Source organism: Acyrthosiphon pisum, chromosome A2 (assembly GCF_005508785.2).
Source record: "Acyrthosiphon pisum isolate AL4f chromosome A2, pea_aphid_22Mar2018_4r6ur, whole genome shotgun sequence".
NCBI classification, from domain to species: Eukaryota; Metazoa; Arthropoda; class Insecta; order Hemiptera; family Aphididae; genus Acyrthosiphon; species Acyrthosiphon pisum.
Genome location: NC_042495.1, coordinates 47,027,677 through 47,031,589, shown reverse-complemented (window position 1 = coordinate 47,031,589; position 3,913 = coordinate 47,027,677).

Sequence of the window (3,913 nt, the reverse complement as noted above, 5' to 3'; positions counted from 1 at the left end):
AATTTGTTTTCTTGAAAACTGTATTGGATGCGTTAAAAAATATATTTTAGGGATAATGATGGGCCCCCAAGCTCAATGGGCCTCGGGACCGTGCCCCCTTTACTCCCCTTAATCCGGGCTTGAGTGTAAGCAGAAACATTTTTCTAAAGTTGTATTCACAATACCATAGATTATAGAACATTACAAACAGTAATTTTTACGGGTTGAAAGATAAATTTGACTAAAAGTCGTAATTATTAAAATAATACGAAAAACGAAATAAACGATAGAAAGTATATTATCTATCTCTTTGAGTATGCAATCTAGGGCCACTGATTTATTATTTATCAGTTATCACTATAAATTGATACGTAACGATATTATACCTGTGTTATACCTATGTGTTTGAAGCTTTTTTGAAGGGTGGAAAATACCACAACATATCGAAAAAGACTGATCAAAAGTTTTCAATAACTATTTCTTTCATGTATAAATAAAGACTAATAACACAAAAAATACCATGAATACTATTCTAATAAAAAAAATGCCACAACTATTGAATGTAGAACTTTTATAAACAGGTAGGCACCTAATCTATATTATAATATTATCACAACAAAAACACGTCTTCGAACTCCATGTAAAAAGAAAGTTAAGTAAATTGAATTAAAGTACGCTTATTTTGTTTCAATAATTTATTAACTTGACGAATGACGAGAAATTAATAATTATTTACTTAATAATATACTTTTTATGACTCGAAATAACGTGATCAAAATAAATAAAAGGCATTAGAACTTCATTATAATATTATAATGGACATTTCTATACTTGTCAAAATAATTAAATAATTTCTTTTACATTTACTAAAAAATTCGTTTTTTTACGAACATATCGAACATCCGGTACTCAGTGCAAAATAAATTGTAAAATACAACAGGTGCTGCTTTAGTTAAAATTTAAACATTGTTATATAAACAAACCACTAACATTTTAAAAGTATGAGAATAAAAATTTTAATTAAATAAAAACCAAAAGAATACAATATCATAAAGCCCTAGTTTATAAATTCTACCGTGTGAATAAAATTATGACTACATATTTTAGACCTTATGTCATTATATTATTTATTAATTAATTGTGTGATGTAAAAAAAAACATGTTGAAGAAAGTGTATATTTAAATCTAAAATTAACGATTGTAACTATTGTAATAAAGTAAGCCCATATACTACCTACACTATTATACCAATTAACATGACACCAACCGTTACCACATACCTAATCTTATTTAAGTTTAAAATACATAACCCGTTTTAATATTATTATATATAAAAACATCTTTTTTAAAAGCAATGTTTAACTATGCGTTTTGTATTCAATAAATATATAAAAAAAAACATGTACCTACCAATAAATTATAATATACCAACAAAATACAGAGCTATTGATTTACCTAATATAATTTACTGCTACAGTAAAGTTAAATTTCTGTTTATACCAGGGTTGGCAAAAACCCGGGTTTTTTAGAAAAAACCCAACCTGGTTGGGTTTTAATGTAAAAGTAATAATGGGTGGTTTTATCGGGTTTTTTTCAGAAAAAACCCATCCAAAAACCCAATTGGTTTTATTGTAAAATATTAATGGGCGGTTTTATCGAGTTTTTTTCTGAAAAAACCCCTCCGAAAAAAATTAAAATCGGAATTTTTTATTAAAAATAAAAGATTTCTATTGACCATTAGTGTGTAATTTTTTCTATTTTATTCTTTAAATTGTACCTACCTAATTAAAAAAATAATTATTTAGTTTTTTTCAAATCAATTTAATATTTTAATTAGAAAAATAAATAATACCTATAAGGTAATTTTTTCTGAAAATTAACACAAGTTAAAAAAAAAAATAATAGTGAACTTCTATTTTATTCAGAAAAGTAACCCGGGTTTTTTCAAAAAAAATTAGTGGGTTTAATCCAGAAAAACAGCCCGGGTTTTTTTATGGTTTTTTCAAAATATCAAGTGGGTTTAACCCAGAAAAGCAGCTCGGGTTTTTTCGGGGTGGGCTTTTTTGTGCCAACGTTGGTTTAAACCAATAAAATACAAATATATGTATGTTTAATTATTTATTAATTTTATAGAAAATCGATTCTTCTGCACATCTCCACGTAACACCCTGTCATAAGGGAACCCGGTATTAATAGCAGGGTGTCGCGTAGGGATGAGCAGAATCGGTGTGTTCTCTTGCTGGGCACAGTAAAGATACAACCTATTTTTGGAAGCAGTACTCCATTTTTTACGTGAGTTCAAAGTTCAGCTATGTATCACCAACATGGAAATCGAGTCTCATGTTTGTGAAGAGTTAGGTAATTGTTTAATTTGTCGACAGTTTCCCAAACCGCATAATTTATTATAACATCAATATTCTTTTCATTTTAAAAACAGAATTTTTTACTGTAATCCTGTGTAAGAAAAACGTACTATGCCGTTATATACTCCCCATCAAACGACAAACAGTTATAAACGATGATTAAACGTGGTGAATCATGATTTTGTATTTTACATGATTTTACCTTTGTACGCTGCACCAAGTGACTTACTTGGCACCTATATAAAGAATATAGGTATTAGGTATTTCTTCTTATTTTATAGGTGGCTCTCTATAGACTTACTTATTGATTCATCCTTGTTTTCAATGTCCAAACTGGTATTGTTTACCATTCTTTTGATCAGCTGGTGTTGTGTATTAGTGTTTCACACGTACCTATATCCGTCCATGTAGTGATATATTTTCGTATGGTGATCATTAATATCATGATGCATGGCTATCTCAGATAATATCATTGTATATTAGTATTAACAATAAGCGGGTAAGTGGATGTCGCTCTGCTGTACAGTAGGTTACAAGTGGTTCAATGTATAATGGATTGTATTAAACTTGAATTCAATGATATAGTATCATTGTATAAGGAAAATGATTCTGAGCGAAGACGGTTTGTCAGTCTGGATTTTTTATATTGTTATTATTTATAATATCCTGTAAGTTGAATTAATATAATAAAATTATTATTTTTTATTCGTTTCCATGGTGATATACGAAGAGTTAGAAATTAAAATCTCATTTTAGTAGTTTTTCGTAATTTGTCGGTAGTTTTTCCCGCGGCATTAAATAACTATTGAGAAAATCGAAAAATGACCTCTCGTCCTCTCGAAAGTACCATCTTGATCCAATTTGCTAAAAGATCCGGTACTATATAAAGTATATTGAAATCAAAGCACTCCTTTTGGTAGAAATTTTGTATACAAGAAAAAAAAGGTGGGTAAGTGGATGTCGCTCTGCTGTACAGTAGGTTACAAGTGGGTCACTGTATAATGGATAGTATTAAATTTGAATTCAATGATATAATATCACTGTATAAGAAAAACGATTCTGAGCGGAGACGGTTTGTCAGTCTAGGTATTAGACATACCTATTATAGGTATACTTATCTATAGTATTAAACAAAAATTGACCTATAATAGGTATCAATAATAAATTCCAAATTAATCATATCACAATATCCATTAGGTAACGCGTTGTACATCAACAATAAACCGTGGTACTATCATAGATATTTAATAGTATACTTTAGAAGTTTAAAGTACCCACAAGTAATATTATACAATCACAACAAAATAACTAAAATAGTTATTCCAGGTTTTTTAATATGTAATTTCGTCCAAATTTGAACTTAAAATAACTATAAAAATAAACTGTGCTTATGTATTTCTTAGAATTTTTGGTAACAGAATTAAATATTTACGTGAAATCTTGTTTTAAATTTTCAATCCTTAGATATAAAAGTTGAACATTTTATAAATTTTTAACTACAAAATAATTATTCAATTTTAAATTTGATAAATTTTGTCAAAATTTGAACTTCAAATGCTTATAAAGAAAAA